The 20,979-nt window shown below is 35.8% G+C and overlaps 1 protein-coding gene across 1 annotated transcript in view; it reads right to left on the bottom strand.

The window, feature by feature from the left end:
* Nucleotides 1-8,241, bottom strand: part of LOC134282966 (glycine receptor subunit alpha-2-like) — a 34,941-nt gene extending 26,700 nt beyond the window's left edge. The window contains exon 1 of the mRNA XM_062765396.1: nt 8,223-8,241. The gene's annotated coding sequence lies outside the window, so the exon portion shown is untranslated. The remainder of the gene's footprint in view (nt 1-8,222) is intronic.
* Between the last annotated feature and the right edge of the window lie 12,738 nt (nt 8,242-20,979).

Below are 20,979 nucleotides of genomic sequence, written 5' to 3'. Positions count from 1 at the left end.
CTTTGTGATATTGTCTTCTTGATTCTATGAAAATTTCATTAATTTTTAATAAATACAAGAAATATGAGAAAAATCCTACCATAAGCTAGAAAGACGGGACAAATTTTCCCGGCATTTATTCTATAGATACTCAATGCATATTTGCTCATTTGCATTCGAACCTTACATTGTCAAGATTTTCTCTAATTTTGATCATATGAACCTACTAAGTCACCAACATTTTAGCGGTCTAATCGTTTTCAAAATCGAAAGGTAAATACATTCCGGGAAAAATTCGTTCAACCATAGCTTCTTTTACATTCTTGAAAAACTTCAATGACGTCACCCATTATTATTAGATTGGGTATATTTTATTGATTTAACCACCACCAGTGGGATATTTGTAAGATCCAACTTGCAATCGTTGGATATTTCAAATATCCAACCGCTTGGCGGTTGGATATTTGAATATCTGTCAAATATCCAACAGTGCAGAAAACAATTAATTTAACAATAAATAAAAAGAAAAGGTTGAGTTGAAAATTGTATTTCTACAGCACAAAATAACAATAGTGATAAATTCAATTTTTGCACATCCAATAATGTAACCAGCAATATACAATATAGATATCCATCAAACTATAAAGGAATTTCCACAAAATATCTCCTTTCTTAATTTTGATTGATTTAGAATCACACACTTCGCTTTGAGGGATATTTTCACACTTCCTCTTTGAACCAAGTTGAACAACATCACTAGCTTCCTGCTGTTGAACAGTATTTGTGCGCTTGTACTCCCGAACGGCATCGGAGCGATGGCCGGTCTTCTCGCATATGAGTTGTTCAGGGAGTTCTGCTGAATACATCCTCGTTGCGGCTGTTGCTCTTAGTGAATGGTTTGTGAAGTGCCCATCTAAACCAGTTTTTGCACACAGATTTTTCACTACCTTTGACAAGGTGTTGATTCCCACTCGGACATCACAATACCACTCATCGTTTGACGGCTTGGGCCTTGCGCGTAAATTTTCCAGTTTTTGGCCTGTATAAAAAAATAACCTTAATAACATCTCTCTTCCAATATATATACATGTATGCAATAAAAAAAATGTGATAAAAGAAAAGAAAAAAAATCAGCTTAAAGGAATATATTTCTTGAATACAGAAACAACACATCTGACTGGTCTCTCCAAGTTTTCATATGCCTTTGTCTGCTTTCTTCTCAGTTTCCTATGGTTTATTCCACCGGAATTACATTTCGAAATATCCTCTGTATATGCTAAGAATTCCCACACAGAATCTTTCTCTTTTCCTAGTTTCAGCTGTGAATTTTCTCCATATCGTAGACTGTAATGTTCTGCACTTCCACGAAGAGCAAAGTTAAGTCGAAGCAAAAAGAGTAAAGTATCTCACAGTTTTTCGGGTGTGTCTGTTCCAAGTATACACTTTTCCCCCATGTAATTCTCATTCGCCACTGATATAACCTCTGATTGTTTTTTCTCTATTCCGACTCCAGATGAGGCTAGATCCTTCATTTTTTTTTGTCTAACATTTTCCTCATTCCTTCAAATTCAATATCGTCCATCAGAGTAACATATCTTGCATTCCCTCGTAGATGATGTTGAATAGCTATTATAATTTCATACAAGGTGTTACCACTTCAGTCCCCCCCCCCAAAGAATAATTAAGCATTTCAGGGTTCATGGTCAGCAATTATCCACTAATTTTCTGCAGGTCCTCCCTGTTCCCATATTTCTCTTGTCTATTTCTCAACCACGAATTCAATAAATTGACTGCCCATCTTGATTTAGACATAGTCTTTTTAGCAAATCTTGGCGCAGCAATTCTCTCACGTTCAAAATCAGAAATAGGTTCTGTGAAACGCTGATATTTTTCCTCCGTTTTAATATTGCCCGTCTGCGACTTCATAAGAATCTTGTCAGACACTTGAACCAAATCATCATCCGAAATATCACTGTATTTGTCTAGCTTCAGATCAAAATTCTGATTTTCTTTTCCTCCTGTAAGTCTAAAATATCATTTAATACACTATCGGTATCTTCCCCCCGAACTTTGGACATCTTTAAATTCACTTTGTGTAAGAAAAATTTCCTCATCAGAATCAATGACCGGTGACCGGTCCGTAGAACACAATGGTTTGATATGAAGTGAGCATCTCTTTCACAAGCTCGCAGAGGGGTGTTCGGTTAGCCTTTTGTATTACAACCAGTTGGATATATGAAAGGGTAAGATTCCATTGTTATGACACAGTTGGATATATGAATGGGCCACTGTTTCTTTGGGGTTCAATAGAGGGAATTTTTTAAAGTAAGATAAATAACTCGATAATGTTGAATAGTTTAGAGAAAACATTCCCCTCCTCAGGCCTTCGGCTCTCGGAGGGGAATGTTTTCTCTAAACTATTCAACACCATCTCGTTATTTATCCCTTACATCATCAACATGACGGTGCAGCTGTTGATGTAGACCTTTTCAAATTAATTTCTCGCGAAATGAATTATTACAGACTTGACCTTACAATCTGGAGTAAGAAAATGTTGAAAGATTTTGCAAATACTATGCAACTCTTTGCTGCACTTCAAACACCGTCTGTGAATGATCAGGGGCCCAAGCTAATTTCGAGTAAGAAAAAGTATGGAATTTTTTCTGTAATTGATATCAGAATATCTCGAGAAGTATGGAATTTCCGAATGAGCTTTGGTAGAATGAAGATTGTTTACATGTATGAATAGATTTTAATAAAAAGTAAAATTTTGTTTATGTATGAATAGATTTAAATAAAAAGTAAAATTTTAGAGCATTTGATAAAAAAATAGTCTATCAGCTAAATTGGGCACCCAGTGTAAGAGTTCCATACCTTTATCTTTTTTTTTTAACACAGTCATATTTTTTAAGCGATCCAAAGGCCTGTGTTTTGTCAATTTTCCCCTCAGTGCGCCACATTGTCTCTTTAAGCGTGATATCGTAATAAGCGTGTTTGATATAGCGGCGTTTTACTGCAGCAGGTTATTGATGACAGGGGGATTGTTCATTGTAGGCAGCGGGGAAAAGGGGATTCCTTTCTACAAGACTACCCACTGAGATTTATCAATTAGTAGAGAAAACTTCCCGTCTTCTGTTTTACAATGAATGACAGTAAACTGTATTTGACCGATTAAGATGAGATATGCTTTCAACGTCCTAATCATGTCCACTATTGTGGTAGACCGGCTGGGGTAAATTATTGTAATATTATATAGATTGGTGTAGATATTGTAAGAAAATACACATTTAATACTGCAAAAAATGGTTGCGGCTTCTGGTAGATCAACGGGAGGATATTAAAGCAAGATAAAAGTGTTCATGTGTTTTTCTTCCTTAGATTATTTTTTTAATTTATGCAATTCAACATTTTATTTTTCAATTTTACCACGATTACTTAAACTAGATTTTCATGCGACATTCTGTTCTCTTTAGAGAAGTGGACAGGCGTTCGTTTACATCCACTTCTTTTCGCAAGCCTTCATATTGCTATTCTGGAAAAGTGTTAAATGTAGAACTGGTGACAGCTCACATTTCAACTAACATTTTGTCTGCAATTTGTCTGATTTTACGTAATAGACGTTTTTATTAACATTTTTAACACAAATAAACTCAACTGTCACAAGAAAGCAACCTTTACATATGGATAGCCTTTACATATCTTTTATCCATAAAGTTCTCATTTCCGGATTCAAACTAATGCTTTTCTAGAACAGTCGGCAATCCCCTGCTGTTTTCGCTACGCTCCATGGAGTGTGCGAGGTACGAGTCAACCGAGGAGATCCGAGTGACATGACCTACAAGAGTCCTACAAGACTCAAAATTTAAATCCAGGATGGAGAATTGTGAAATTGTTGAACAACACGTAAAGGTTGGTTTTCTTGTGACAGTAAAACCGTGACCGGTTCTATATCTTAAATGTTTTCCAGAATAACCGCAGGCAGGCTTGCGAAGGAAAGCCTGTCCATTTCTATAAAGCTTAAGAGAATAGCGACATTCCATGAAACTGATACAAGTATATACGAAAGTCCAGAAGGCTCTTTCAAAATAAGTGATTCGCTTGAGGTACGATATTCAAGATTCGACATTCAATACTTATACTGACGAATAAAAAATCTCAGTAGAACATGTACATGGCTAAAATATTCACCAATCGGGTTTAATATTTTTTTTTTTGTTGATAGAATTTACAGCAATATGGATGCGAAACGGATCAGGCAGTGGAAAAGAATATACATTCTAATGCCTTTAATGATGCATAATATAAGGTGATTGGCAGAATATCTTATGTGTTTTCACTTTTTCCTTGTTTTGCAGGTCTGGAGAGCTGGAAACAGGGGGAGACGAAAGATAATGATTGATTGTATACTGTTTATCACGTCCCTCACGAAAAATTCTTTACTCATATGGAGGCGCCATCATTGCCGGTGAAGAGCTGCAAATTTTGTCCAATACTCGGCACTCAAGGCCTTTGAGCAGGGAGGGCAGCAGCTACTGCGACACGTGACCTCGGTTTAAACGGTCTTATCCGAAGGATTATCAACTCCTTACTATGCGACTCTGTAGCAAACGCTCTAACCACGCACCATGCGGGCGACATATGAAAGGTAAGAAATGTTCTAAAGATATGTTACAGGCAGCACACCCCTTTTTCCCCCAACATTAACCTTACTATTGAAAATGTCCATTGAAAGGTTGGTTGCCCCCACCCCACTTATTACCACAGTAAAGTGATATAATAAAAGTAATGTAGTAGTGTGTGGACAAGAAATGGAAGTGAAAGGAAGTTGGCCACTACATCCCCCCTACGAAATAGGATTTTTTTTTTCTTTTTGCTTGTGAACTTTCACAGGTATGTAAAAAAATTTCTTTGGCTGCCCCCCCCCCCACTTTCAAAAACGATGCTACGTGCCTGTGTTGCACTGTGTATTGATAAGAAAAATGTCCATTAAATGAATTTCAGATTTTTTTTTGTCCATGTTTATAAGGTTTGGAAAGACAGAAATAGAGTTGAGCAGGTCTGGAAAGACACAAAAAGGGAAAGATGAGAGGTAAGAAATGTTCTAATAATAGAGAGATTAAGATTTCATACGTATACGTCTAGTAGGGAGAATTCCCTAAATTTCTCGCGTACTACGTTATCAGTTTTCGTATTGACAAGGTCTCGACACGTTCCTGCAACTTGTAGGGTGGCGTCTACATGTAAGCTTTTATAATAAAAAGAAGTATATTCATGTATGAAAATTTGATTGTTATATTTTAAAGATCTTTTTACTAACTGAAGTCAAACTGGTGTCACAAAACTTGAATATTGAAAAAGAGACACCGATGAGGATAAAATATTATCGTCATAATGTAGAATATTCCATCATTGATGATTAGCGGCAAAGATGGAATGACGGTATATATCATTGGTCTAGTCTTTAACTCAGATAATTGTCAGAATATGACTTGATTTATGCCCCAGTGTCTGTAAAATACTTCACTTTTAACTTATGCGTCTATTCTTGATATTTACCAATGTCTATCATTTGTAGAATGTACCAAAAAGTGTCTTACTGGGAGTCAACGAGACTGTAGTCCCATTAGTTTAAGAGAAAAGTAGCATTTAAACTCGAAACTTTGCAACAGCAAGAAATTAAAATTGATATAGTCATTCTTGGCGAGATTCATTGAAGCAGACCAAAAATGGAGGAGGAGTAGTATGTTGAATAATTTATTATATTCAAAACGCATTTTCTATTTTTAGTAACCATGACGAAACCGTTGATTGATTGATTGTATGGTGCTTAACGTCCCTGTCGAGATTTGTTCACTCATATGGAGACGCCACCACTTGCCAGTGAAGAGCTACAAATTTCGACTCATACTCGGCACTCAGGGCCATTGAGCAGGGCGGGATATTTTTCGTGCCAGCACCTACTGCGATTCGAACCCACGACGTAAGGATTGACTCCTTACTTTGCGACTCTAGAACAGACGCTCTAACCACTGCGCCAACAGAATAATGTAACTTGTCTGATCTACTTGTTTTGCCAAGTTATATTGAAATCAAACCAAAAACCTCTAGGTGGAGCAGCATTTCGATAAATTGATTGTATGCTGTCTAACGCCCCTCTCAAGGAGTTTTCTCTCATATGAAGACACCACCACTTGACGGTGGAGAGCTACAAATTATGTTGCAGCATTTTGAAAATATTCAAAAAGAATATATTTATAACCATGACAACACCGTTCATTGAAATCAAAAACCGATAACATGAATATTGTATCTAAAGTCATAATCTTAGTGTAGTCTACTTGTTGATATCAGACTAAAACTGCAGGAGCAGTAGCATATCGATAAACTGTGCAGACAGACGAACGGACACCTCACTATCACATAAGCTTTTCTGTTCTTTGACTAGTAGAGCTAGAAGCGCAACCAACTTTTACTTTAGTAGATAAGTACAAAATATTTTTTAAAAAACATATTTCCCTATATTAGCAAAAATAATTCTATCTTTCTCAACAACTCCTTGTAAGACCTCCTCTGCACTAATCAAAATCTAAAACGATACTATAGTTATCATCAAAATCGCATGTCAAAAAATCGGTCGAAATGACACATTCATGATAACTTGTCACATTAGTGCTTTAAGTCGATTATTACACGACCTTTAATGCACAATAATTGAGATTATTATTTGACTGGACGTACCCCCATCTGGTCACACCGCGAACCCTGATCAATACAAGAAACTGCTGATATTGGACAAAGCTAAGAATCTCTGTCTATGATTAGTTAATCCGAGAGCTGGAACATATATTATACAGTTTCGAAAATAAGGGGGATTATGTTGTTTTAGAATATTATATAACATTTTTAGATAAGTTTTCCTATTATGTTCCAAATGTAAACGGAAACAGTTATGTCACCCTCTCGATCACTTTCCCGTGTTATTAGGTAAATATTTTAGGTTGGGTTCGAGATTTTATGACGTAGGTTGCTAAACAAACGTAAACAACAGAGCGTCATTCTTAACGTCAAGAAAGTGTTTTTGGATGATTTGTGTAAACTTGAACTATTTTTGTTTTTTTTTTCACTTAAAAAATGTTAAATTACATATATCACATGGCAACTAGACCAGAGTATTTGCCTTTGGGTGACAGGAAATCTCAGGAGTTTTATGTCATCCTCTGCCTTTGGCATCGGGTGACGTAACACTCCGGGGCTTTCCTGTCACCTTGGGGCAAATATTCAGGTACGTTACCCTCGAAGCCAGGTGATATTTGTATAAAAAAAACCAAGAATAATTATGTATCTGCATAGTGCATACAGTGAACAGGGGGATATAGACATTTGTCAAGCCTGTACTGTCTGTCACAGTGCTCTTCCTAATACAGAGAAACTAGAGTCAGAATAAGGAGCGTATTCTATAAGCTAGTTAATTAATTAATTACTGCAATCATTTCCTTTTCACTTGTCTGGATGGCAATCTGACCAATCAGTCAATAAGCTTACGAAGGTATATCATCAGTAAAATCCGCCAATCAGATCTTCTGATTTTTGATAAGAAATTATCACAGCAAGTTAACATAGTATATTAAGTATCATCAGCATGTCTAACATCTAACGTCCAGCATGTTCCGTTTTTTATTTCATATACAGAAATTCTATTTGTACATCGGTATGTGTTACATTGTTAAGTTCTAATGTGATTCAGTTTTCATTATACCCCCGCTTGAAACGTGAGAGGGTATATAGTGTTCGGGATGTCACCAGATGTCATTCTTTCCATCTGTTACGCTTTGTGGTATCCATCTCTGATCCACAACTCATTTTTTACTACTGAATGAAATTTAAGGAAACGTTAACAGAAAATTTGTTACAATGTACACCTAATATTTTACTTTATGATCCAACACAACTTCTCCTATACCATTCAATGAAATTTAATGATACTTTCACAGATTCTTTATAACATAATGCCATTGTGCACTTCCTATTTAACTATTTGATATGACACTTATTTCGGGTCTCCCAGATCAAAACATTGACGGCGGGAGGGAGGGGGTTCGTTTAGTGAGCCCATTGCTCATTACCTTTAGTTTTTTTTTTTGTAAGAAATAAAAAAAATAAATTAAAAAAACAAGGTTTTTTTTTTAATATCTTATATCAAAATGCATTTACAATTATAATGTATACATTAACAGAAATCTTACCTTATCCTTTATATTCATTCTACTTTGAAATTCGAAGACGAAATGTTCAATGTATTCCTTGTGCATAACCCAGAGATGACATGGTAGTACAAGGGCGCAATATTGAGAGTATAAGATCGAGTGCTGAAAACTGTTATAGCCATCTGTTGTGGAATTCATCACAAGTAGGAAATAATCGTTATTGCAATCGATAATTAAGATGCCCATCAACTTTAACATTAAACAAGTTTATATTTATTATGAATGTTTCAACTAACGTCGTTCAATAATACCTGTTACTTACATTTATAATAATTACACAAAGCTTATATCAACCCATATTGTGTAATCTTTTCTAATCGTTTACCGCATGTATATATTTGCATTCCATTCATACAAACAGGTATCTTAAGTCAATCAGCAAATATAGTTCACAACTAAACAAAAAAATTTAATGGTGATATACAAAGACTTGGAAGAAATAATGGGTTTTAAGTATTCAGAATTTTATTTAATATGAATTGCAAAATGTTCTTGAATTCTTTTTATATTTATACCCCCCCCCCCCCCCCCCGCTTAAAAAGCGGGAGGGTATATAGTAATCGTTAATTCCGTCCGTCCGTCTGTTACGCTTTGGGATATCCATCTCTTATCCGCAACTCCTCTCACACCACTGAATGAAATTTGATGAAACTTTCACAGAATCTTTATTACATATTGCCATTGTGCACTTCCTATTTAACTTTTTGATCCGACACATATTTTGGGTTTCCCGGCCACACCAAAACATGGACTTTGCAATTATAACTATATGGAGGCGGGGGGTATCATTTAGTGAGCTCATCGCCCACAGTACTTCTAGTCTCATCACTTACCAAACAAGAGGCCCTTTGGCCACATCCCTCACCTGAATGCCTTTGATCATCCTGTTCTTATTTCCCCTTTGTAATACCTTTTTGTGGCCCCACCCTACCCCACGGGTCATAATTGGGACAATTTTAAACCTTCATTACCAAACGAAGCTTTTACATAAGTTTCAACTTTTTTGCCCAGGAGTTCCGAAGAAGAATGTTTTAAAAGATTTCCCCATATATTTTAATTTAAAACTTGGGTATCCTACAGTATTGTAGCCCCGTCCTACCCCCAGGGGTCATGTTTTAACAATTTGGAATATAAACTACCCCAGGATGCTATCACACAAATTTTAGTTTTGTTGGCTCAGTAGTTATTGAGAAAAATATTTTTTTCCCTTTTTACTTCGATGTAAAACTTGGATTCCAAACTATGGTCTTACACTACTCCTAGGGGTCATGATATGAACAATTTAAAATCTAAACAACCTGTACCATTTTGTACCAAATGTCTGATCTAGCCAATTTTAAGTTATTTTTTTAGCAAATCAAAACGCACTTTCGAAAAAAAATATTTTCCATTCCCATTTCACAGAAACCCGATAAATGAAATTAAATTTCATGTGACATGTTGATAAATTTTCACTTTACGCCTATATTCCTGCCGATTCCAATCAATGTGCAATTCGCAATCATGAAAATCCATTTCATGATTGCGAATTGCACATTTTTTTACTGTACCTCTTATCCCTCTTTCTCTATAGATAGTTTTCAGTAAACTCAAATTTAACAAATTATTTCCCTTTGGCTGCCATATTGGGGGTCAACATGCTCATATTCCTTCATTTTTCAACCAACTCTAACTGTTTATACTGGCAGTTGTGGCGTGGGGGAAGCTGGTAGGTCAAAGAGGGAAAATTACCCCGTTCACCACCAAAATAACGGCCAACGGAAAGCAACTCTTGTTTATTTTGGTCTACTGAAAACTCTATTTCAGGAAAATTCTTCATCCAAGGTTCTTTCTTTTGGAGTTCAGTTAAGAGGTAGTAGAAGAGACTTATCTATTACATTCATTATGACCTGACTCAATTCAATGGATGAAGTTTGACTTCGATTTTTTAATACACTATTCAAGTTCAAAGTGTACTAATTTGTTAATCCATTGCAAGTTTTCTTTCAATCTTTTGAGTAAAATAATTTTCATAAAAATTATAACTAATATCAACAGAGTGGGAAGCAGAGTGGAGATTTGATCCTTTGTTTCAACTTTCTTCAATTCAGTGTCGATGAGACCTGAAGCTGTTCATACCATTCCGCCTTTCTTCCACATTTCCTTTTTAGCCGTTTACAGCTTCTTGTGTTCTGCTAGAAACGTTCCATTTCTTTCGAACATCTACTGATGTCCAATCATATCTTTCGACAGCGCTGGAAACGTTAAGATGTTAATATTATTATAGTTTTACTAACAGCGTGACAGTTTGCTTGATGGGGCGTGCTAAAATTTCGTATGCTGATTATCATTTTACTCCTCGATTGTATGTTTGATTTCAATGGAGTCAATAATACTTTGCATATGAAACACAGAACCCAGCAATACCACTGACAATACTGACCAATCGCATGGAATACATGTGAACGGACAAAGCAAGTTTTACTTCCTATAATGATGATATTGATAGCTACATAGTACAACAGTAGCAGAGTAGCCTTTCTAATTCCATTTTTTAAATTATCTCATACATGTTATATGTAATTAAAAACCCATCCGGTGAAATCACAACAAATATAATACATGTTTTGGGGGACAGAAAACGGGCTTTGATTGACCACGTGTTGCTCCTGACTACAAATGCCGTACTGGAAAAGAACCTTTCAATGTGATTGGCCAGTATTATCGGGGTATTGTTGTATTTCGAGTTTCATATGTATATTAGTATTGATTTCATTGATCCAATCGATGAGTAAAATGATAACCAGCACACAAAATTTTAGCACGCCCCATCAAGCAAACTGTCACGCCGTTTGTAAAATGATAATATATGTGATATTGCATTGACTATTAAAGTGCTCAGTAGCTTGGCATAACTTTCTACGATACAGAGATATTTTCCACAATAATTATTATGCGCCCGGATTGATAGATCTTAGGCGTATATTGTTTTTGTCCTGTTTGTCTGTCTGTCTGTTGTCAACTTCGCCATAACTTTGAATCTTGAGAGATAGAGACTTCTAATTTAGTATGCATACTCCACTAAAAAAGTTCTTTCAAAAGATACTATGGTCAATGACATTGTGACCTTGACTCTTACCTACATGCTAAAAATAGCCTTTTCGAACTTTTGCCATAATGTTCGAACCGTAGGAGATACAGACTTCATATTTGATATGCATACTTCACTAATTAAACTCATACAAATGACACCAAGGTCAATGACCTTCACCTATTTGCAAAAAATTGCTTTTTTCGAACTTTCGCCACATCTTTTGAACCTTTCGAGATACAGACTTCGTTTTTCGTATGTATACTCCACCAATAAAGTTCTTTCAAATGACGTCAAGATCAATGACTTTGTGACCTTGACTGTAAACTATACGCTAAAAGTAGCTTTTTTGAACTTTCACCATAACGTTTGAACCATAGGAGATAGAGACTTCATATTTGGTGTGCATACTCCACTTAAAAAGTTCTTTCAAATGACATCAAGATCGATGACCGTGACTGTGATCTATATGCTAAAAATAGTTTTTTGGAACATTGTTGCCGCCGGGCGCATAGTGTTTCACAAACACATCTTGCTTTACCTTTCTCTTACTTAAGGAAAATTTTACAAGTTTGGTTTTTTGTTGTTTAACGTCCCTCTGAAAAAAAAATTTCACTCATACGAAGACACCACCAGTGCTTATTAAACACTAACACTGAGAGGTGAGGATCTTTTTGAGACAGCATCTACTGCGAAAATGGGGCCTCAGTATATACAGTCTAACCTAACGACCGCTCTCCATGTCCCTCAGTCGCTCAAGCACAGATTATGGAGCTGATTCCTACGTCGCGGACTCGAATCCACTACGGGACGGCGAGAACGGTTATTTGAATTAGACCATATAAACCAAGGACCCGTGTCACAAAGTGTATGTAATATATATAAAGTATATAATTTTTCAGTCATACATGTACATTGACAAGTGATGGCATCTCCATGTGCCTAAAAAATTCACGAAAGGGACATTAATTTATGTACTTATCTGTAGGATCGACTAGTCTTCCCGCCCAGCAGTGGATTAATTTGAACCTGAATGTAATTATGAACTTCTTACTCCGCATCATAAAACATGCGAAACTCTGAAAATCAGTCTTTGATGTTTTGGAAGTCCGCGTTTGCTTTGCTCTTTTTAAGTATTGTCTGATGGACTATCGAGCTTAAATGAAACATATGGAAATAACGAACAGTATTCAAGATTACAAGTCCATAAAACAATACAAAATAGGATAAGAGAAAACACGAACCTCCAAAACATCAGGGGCGGTATCAGGTGCTATGCAGAAACGTTACCCTAGGTCCCCTCAGAACAATTCCGAAGATCGGGATTTATGGTGCACCCTGGAATAAAAGATATGGGGGATTGTCCGCACAAATAATTGTTATAGCTGGAGATTTTTCTGATACTATACCAGGGGTATAGATTTTTTTGAACGGACAACATCTGAAGGCTAAAGTTGGAAATACATTCCCTTTTAGTCTACATTATAAAAACAATTAAGTTTGTTTTGAAAGTTGTACTTTGGGATTTTTTCAAGTTTATGAAAATATTTGTCGATATTTTACTGAGATTCCGACTTGGCACGAGTCATGGCTAACCTCCTGGCTTTTATGTTCTTCTGCTTTGGCCATCTTGACTTACAGGGGTAACACCAATTCAACGTACATGTAAATGGTTTGTCCTTTTCTCTGTGACCAAGATGTACAGCAAGTAGATGGACCCTATATTGAATTGAAAACAAATACTGGAATTAATATTCCATGAGGTTAAAAATATATATATATCATACCACACAGTTAATTTTGTTAGAATTACTCTTGCTTAGTTAGCCATTAATTTTATGTGCTCGATCAATCTTGCCTCCTGGTCAATATCTAATGAAGAATAGTAGTAGGAGTTGGACCAGATTTTTAGCATCAGCGCTGATGGTACCGGACACTCGGTCTAATAGCCTGTTTTGGGAATTCCGTATACTTTGGATGCTTTTCCAACAGTCATGTCTTTGTTCAAAACTTTGTGTAGAGCATTTAATTTGTGAAGAGAAGTTGGGGAGCATTGCCTATATTTTCCCCTTGCTTGATGGACCCTCTGTAAATTTCAATCAATACATTTCTTAAATTGTATAAAAAGTATCTTTGCAATTTACACGCAAATGGATACGTGTATTCATACGTTATTTACAAAACTGATAACGTAGTACTCAGATTACAGGGGGAATCCTCTGCTACACTTACATGATTGTACACGTTGTTTTGCTAAGTCTTTTACTATCCCCTCTATTAATGCTGGGAAAGTTCTGATTGTAAATTAAGAAGAAAAGGATGAGGGAGAAGTACAATTTATCCCATGGGATTAATTATCTAGCTTATCTTTATGTCATAGACACTTGAAGATTAATGACCACGTTTGTCTGCAACTACTTTTTTTTAAATTAAAGGTCAAGCCTTGGCAATATTTGCATTCACTGAAGACTATCATTTATAAAACGCTGCTCCATTCTAGTTTAATGTACATTTAATTGAGTTGGATTTTTAAAAAATATTCATTAAATATAATAAATACCATTGAATGCCTAAAATAAACAATGTAAATAGAATGGCATAAATGTTTCTTTAGTGCACAAATACGTTAATTTTTAATGCCATTACATCCTTTAAATCCGGCAAAACTAGGTTTTCAACAGAATAGATTACAGACGTGTAAAATAATAATCCTCGGGTACCCCTTTTCGCCGATTAAATATGTTAATATGTTTTTTAATATTTGAATATTTTCAGCGTCTTCTCTGCAACAACTCAACCAAATTTGGCTAAAGTATCTACGAGTGAAGGGGAACAAAAATACATAGTCATATTAAATGATGCTGTTTATTCCAAAATTGTGAATTTCCTACCCTCTGGGTAAGGGGTTCTGGTGCTAGGACAGGACTCTATTAATTTTGTGAAAATGCACTATTTCTTTGAAAATCTTCTCTGTTCCTGGGCAGTGAGTAGAGTAACCAACTACACAGGTTTGTTAAATAAGATGCCTCTTCCAAAATTGTGAATTTCAGGGCCCCTGGGTTGGGGGTTCTGGGTTTAGGTTCTATTGATTGTGTAGTAAAAATACATTATTTCTTTGAAAATCTTCTCTGTTCCTGGGCTTTAAATAAACTAACCAAGTACACAGTTATATTGAAGAAGGCTGATTCTTCCAAAATTATGAATTTCATGGTCCCGGGGTCAGAGATTTTGGTGTTAGGGTGGGGCTCTATTTATATAATGAAACAAAATGTGTTTGTGAAACACTATGCGCCCGGCGGCAACAAAGTTAAAAGTTATTTTTAGCATATAGGTCACAGTCAAGGTCATTGTTCATTGTCATTTGAAAGAACTTTATATGTGAAGAATGCATACCAAATAAGAAGTCTCTTTCATTCATGGTTCAAAAGTTATGACGAAGGTTAAAGTTCGCAGACAAACAGATAAACAGACAGGACAAAAACAATGAATATACTTGCTATCGCACATAAAAAAAACATTGATTCTCAAACCTCCTCTGCTCTAGGGTATTAAACCAGTGAACTATGCAAATAGTTATGATGAGGAAGGCTGTCTTTTCCAAAATTGTGAATTTTTCAGGGCCCCTAGGTCAGGGGTTCTGGTGTTAGAGCTTGGCTCTAATGATTATGCAGTGAAAATTTATGAATTCTTTGAAAATCTTTTTCTTTGCTCCTGGGTATTATTCTAATGATCTTAGTACATGTAACTGACGATGAAAAGTGCCTCTTCCAAAATACTTAATTTCATGACCCCTGGGTCAGGGGTACTTTTGGTGGGGGTAGGGGGTTACATAGTCTGAAAATTAATTAATGCTTGGAAATCTGCTCTTTGGTATTAATCAACCATTTGCTGTATAATCGGAGAAAGTTTATGATAAAATTTCCAGAATTTTGAAACATATGCCTCCCAGGGTCATTGGTTCCTGTGGGATTGACAACTAATTATAAAGTGGAAATGCACTCTTTTTTACTTTGATCTACCTCTGGGTATTAAGTAACTAAAGTAAGTAAGCTAAGTGTATACTCACGATAAGCAATGGTGCCTCTTTCAAAATTGTGAATTTCATGGCCTTTGGTTTAAAACACGAAAAATTTGAATGGTGAAAAGTTGTTACATGATACTCGGGTGACCCATATAAGGCCCGTGGATCTCTACTTGTTTTCAAATGAAGGGTCATCCCCCTTCTCAAAGGGAGATAATTGAGAAATCGAATAAGTAGATAACATGTTTTAAAAATCCAGATTAGTGATGTGGCACACGGGTTTTTGTTTGTTTTTTTTCTTTTTTTCTGTACTAATAATTAATATCGGATGAACGTGCTTGACTTCAAGTTTCGTAATCACCTCTTCATTTGAGAATGAAACTTGCTTGTGCTGTGATGAACGTTTCTAAAATGTCAAATTAATCTCAACAGAGTAAATGTTTTGTGAATAATTAAAATTAACATTGTGTTAAATATATATTAGACTCCAGTTAATCAGAATTTCCTCACAGTTAAGTCTAGCGTTAAAATGCAGCATTCAAATGTGAAATTTAGAAAGATCAATAATTCTAGATAAATAAGAACAAGTATTCTTTATTACATTCCAAATTTTTTATGCTTGATTCAAATCCTGTATTTTTTTTAAGGTAATGTTATTCTTATACATTGTTGATAATTGCATATAAAGTAAGATAAGTATTCCTTCTAACTCGGGTCTGCTGAAAATTCTTTTAGATTTTGAATATTGTGGTGGTGATTTTAATACATCATGTCACCTCGGCCCGAATTACTGAGAAATGTTTGGAGTTGAACTGTTGAAGACACATCATGAATCTCCAATGGAGTTCACCATCGGTAGGTGGAAACTGATAACTTGGAAGTTATGGGCTGATGTTGATTGGAGCAATATTTTGATTGATCAAAAAGTCACAACTTGTAGCAGAAGCATTCTGAACGATGTAAGATGATGGGTAATTGAAAAGGAAACCAACATTTGAAGCAATTAGTATATAAGATGTAAGAAAAGGAATATGACCTGTACAAACATCAGGTAAAGTACTTGCTGATGAAGAAACTGGTAAAAGCTGACAGTATGAGTTTTAACAGGCACATAACCTGTATTTTGTGCAATGGACATTGAATTGACTGGTCGTTATGTGCCAACACTTGGTTTATGCCCTGACTGAATTGTGTGAAGTGGCTCTTGAAAATGCATGCATGTAGTGCTGGTCAATGAAGGACTATTGAGGTAATCAATGGGCAGTCGAGTGTTGCAAAGTAACCAGAGTTACGATTATGTAAATACCCTTGCAATGTGTTGCTAGAGCTCATTAAACATGAAACTACTGGACCCTGGGTACCTTGTGAAATTAATGGTGGCCTAGCAATTACTTCCTGTGAAAATGGTGGGTGCACTGAAGTATCACATTTATTTGCATTTCTTCACAGATACTTGTGGACAGGATCCCTCCCCCCATTTAACCCCAGGGCTTACTGAACAGTTTTGTTCACAAACTATACATTTTACATTTATTCTTGATCATGTGTGCAATAGGAAAAATCGTTAAACCCCCAAAATAATCGCTCCACAAAAAAATACCCTACTTTACATTATAAGAAAGAAATATATTCCACATATATTTATTTCATTTCAACCTAAAATGTCGATACACACTGTTTCTACATATATTTCTGTCTTAGTCCTTGCTGTCGTATTGACTCTTCATCTTGTATGAATCTTACAATTTCTCCTTAAATAGCATTCCAGTCAGAACGTTAAAATTTCCTTAGGTAATCGCAACGGTACTGCACAGTGAATGTTTCACTTATTAGGAAAACGTCCGAGAGAGTTTTTGGCCTTACGTAATAATCTCTCTCTGGTGTTATCATAATAGATAATACATTAATATCTATGCACTTCCGTTGCTTTTACCTAAGGAAATTTCGTTTTGACTAGAATGCTTAACATAAACAAACCGGAGTGTCAAACCTTTCTCTCTTATAATGTATAGTAGGGTATCTTTTTAAAAAGATATTTAGAATAAATCCTGGTATATGTTTAAATATGATAAATTACTAATTAATAATAGTATTTAAAATGCGGTTTTGAATATCGTGAAAAACTACACTGCAGAACATAGTTATATTATTTTGTAAAAAAGAATGATTTAATCTGTACTAATGAAAGGGTGGGGATGGGGGGGGGGGGGGGGGGGGGGGGGGGGGGGGGGAAGAAACTGAATTAGTGATTTCATTGTAATTTAATCACGAAACTGAACTAGTGATTTCATTGTAAATTTAATCACGATATATTGTCAAATAAAATTACACAAAGCTGCTTTGATATAAATGGTGTTATCAAACATCTGGGTCCTTAAAAGCATTGAAATATACTTGCAACTTTTAGTTTGTAACAAGCATCTTCAAATGACTCTAAATTAACTGCGATATTATTGAGGTATTCTTTTCTATATATTAACTCACTTGCATCTGTCAGTCCATTTTTTCCGTTCTTTTGTATCTGTTGGAAATTGGAATGAGCTACACGTCTGTTTTCCGCCTGTACGGTGCGTGCAACCGATTGCAAAACAATACACCATGTTGTTACTACGAACGCCGATGTACCCAGAAGCCATTAAACAAAAGTGAAAGCAAACGAGACTTACAGGCCCTGTTGTTAAGGACCTTTTTTACAGCTTAACTGACTTGTAGAAAGGAACTTTTGCAGGCTACAGGTACATCACCTGAATTGTATTGTGAAAGGGTACTGCATATAAGATTTACAAAACATGTATTAACTGGAACAGGTAATTTACCAGACTGTAGAAGTAGCAAATATTTCAAAATAGCAAACAGACACTTCATCTGTTTGTGGAAGAGGACTTGGAATAGGCGCTAATAATTGTGTTTTTAGCAGGTCCTTCTGTAAGTTTTGTTTCTTTTTCAGACTGGACAGATCTGTCGGAACTGTACTCTCTACCCACCAGCATATCCTCTTCTATGTGTCTGCTCACAGGAGAATCCATATTTTCACTTCTTCATGTCGCACGACTTTTGTCTTAGAATACAAGAACTAAAGTTACTTTGTAAACAAAATAACTTGTACATGTACATAAAACATCAAGATAATGCAAATAAACAGTATTATATAGCAGATAAAAAACATTATAAATTACTAATACAGGTACACGTGTTGCGTTGTAAACTTTTCTGGAGGTATAGATTTCAATAGATCCGTAAATTTCACAGATCCCGCCGTGGATGCCAAAATTGTAATGTGCGCATGCGCTAACTGGACTGTCTTCTCAAACTCAAAAATTCAATAAAGTTTATTGCGTGGACCCTGAGGTCCACGCAGTAAATATATAAGCGAGGTTAAACCGGATGCCCTGGGCAAAAGTCAGGATACGCATGCGCGAGAACGCTGGAGAGTTTGCTCCTAAGACAACTTGCTCCTAGAATAATTCGCCCTAGTCGAATTAGAATATGCTATTTCATTTGCAAATTTTGATTTGAAATTTGCATAATTTATCGTATTTATGTATTTATTGGTGCATCCGAATTTCTTTCATGCATGTATACCTTTATATACAAACTAAACATTGATTCTATGGCATTAGCATTTTAAAAAGTAGGAAGAGCGTGCAGTATATACTATTAAAAAACTTAAAAGCTTGAATTGAAAACTTCATACAACGACTAGTTCTAGCTTTAAAATCGGCATTAGTTCTGTGCATCAAGACTTGCAAAATAATTTGATACACATTAATCCACAATAATAGCTTGATAGATGCCTGTAGAAACGGTTTTCCGTGTGGGGAAGGGGGGGGGGGGTCGAAAATTTAAAAATCTGCGTAACTACAGATCTATATGCTACAGGTGTGCCATCAGATCTATTTTCTAATGATAGATTTCTTCCGTATAAATCCAGAACAGATATCAAGTCTAAGCCGATATGGGTTACATGTATCAAAATAGCCCAACTTTGTTTAAATAAGAAAACTATAGGCTAATCTGAGATAAAAATTAATAATTTTGCTATGAATGTACTATCTGTCAAAGTAGGCAGGTCATTGTTGAAATGTAAACGAACCCACATGAATATTCACTAAACCTAGAAATGTTCTCAGATTGAATTTCGGTTCGAAACACATGCAAATGGTCCACGTATTGCAGTCCTTTTTTAAAGGACAGCAACTTGTAATTTTATCTTATTGGACACATGAACAAAACAATACTGTTCAACATTCACAAAATACATGGTGTTTCTAAAACCAATAAAACCTCTACACCCGGAATCTAATCCAGTAATAAATAATTCACTCTTTCGGACCAAATGAAAAAAACTGGTAATTATGAGTATATTTCTAAACTGGTATTTCACCAGTAAACTTAAAAATTTACATAATCTGAATAAGTTTCCCAATAAACACTTAATATCATCAAACAATTAACGAAAGAACTAAAGAAAAAAGACACACCTCCGGGCTCGATACATTATGTTGTCTACTGTTCAATCGCAGCTACTCCCTGGTTCTTGTTGTAGATGCGTCGTTTAATACTACGAAATGACGTAAAATGCAATAACCAGACCAGAAACATCGCCCACCTGATCATGGTGAAGGCTACCTTGCTCTCCTCCCTGACATCACCTGAGGTAGGAAGGGAACAGAAGAAGATCCCTTCAAAGCTGCATATAAGGAATGCAATCGGGAATGTTTCTTAAAGTTATTGTAGTTGAAGTGACTATATCTACAGACTGGGCACATATGTCCATTCATCAAAGGTAAGGTGGTTTGAGAGCACCTGTCACAAAACACAATGACGCTCTCCTCTGGAACTACATAAATAGCACTTCAAAACTCTCCCTCCCTTCCCAGCTGAACACATGTCTGTCATCTTGAAAATCTGTAAGAATTAACCGCACAATATAAATACAGTAATACTGGTTGGCATCGAAAATGTAAACTTTCTTGTGTAACCGTTCCGAAACATGTAACATCGTACATGTACAATAAAATATTTAAAATATCCATCCTTCCACGCATCCCCTTTTTGAATATTCTTAACAATGGTCATGATTTGTTAATAAACACACAATGACATATCCATGTATATGCTGAAAAGAAAACAAATCCTTTACTATATACCCCCCACTTGAAAAGTGGGAGGGTATATAGTACTCGGTATTTCCGTCCGTCCGTCTGTTTGTACGTCCGTCCGTCCGTCTGTTACGCTTTGGGGTATCCATCTCTTATCCGCAACTCCTCTTATACTACTGAGTGAAATTTAACGAAACTTTCACAGAATCGTTATTACACATTGCCATTGTGCACCTCCTACTTTACTTTTTTAATAGACACGTATTTTAGGTTTTCCATAGCAAAACATGGACGCTGTATGCTTACCTGTGACGTCACATATAGAATTTGATAGGACGGGTTATTCCTCTTTACACATTACCGTAAAACAGTATATAGCAGAACATGGACATTATGGGAGGCGGGGGTATCATTTAGTGAGCTCTTTGCTAACAGTACCTCTAGTTTTTTTTAACTAATATAGCCTTCATTATACATGTAACAAAAACTGGACAGTAAATATGTATTATACTGACTAATTAAATTTCTCTGACAGCCTCTGTG

This window comes from Saccostrea cucullata, unplaced genomic scaffold (assembly GCF_032062105.1).
Source record: "Saccostrea cucullata isolate Sc308-1 unplaced genomic scaffold, CSIRO_AGI_Scuc_v1 ctg1856, whole genome shotgun sequence".
Classification (NCBI taxonomy): Eukaryota; Metazoa; Mollusca; class Bivalvia; order Ostreida; family Ostreidae; genus Saccostrea; species Saccostrea cuccullata.
This window is presented reverse-complemented; position numbering and strand designations above follow the sequence as displayed.